Below are 226 nucleotides of genomic sequence, written 5' to 3'. Positions count from 1 at the left end.
GCTTAAGAGAAACCTGCCTCAACCCCATTACGCATTTCTGCAATCTTACCTCGACAACAGAAGCTTTTATGTCAGATGCGGAGATGCGCGATCTACCACAAAAGGTATCGAAGCCGGTGTACCACAAGGTAGCGTCCTAGGCCCTCTATTGTACACGTTGTACACAGCGGACATGCCTACATTTTTCAACGAGAACCTATTGGTTGCCACATACGCCGATGACACA

This window comes from Drosophila albomicans, unplaced genomic scaffold (genome assembly GCF_009650485.2).
Source record: "Drosophila albomicans strain 15112-1751.03 unplaced genomic scaffold, ASM965048v2 utg000073l_pilon, whole genome shotgun sequence".
NCBI lineage: Eukaryota > Metazoa > Arthropoda > Insecta > Diptera > Drosophilidae > Drosophila > Drosophila albomicans.
This window is presented reverse-complemented; position numbering follows the sequence as displayed.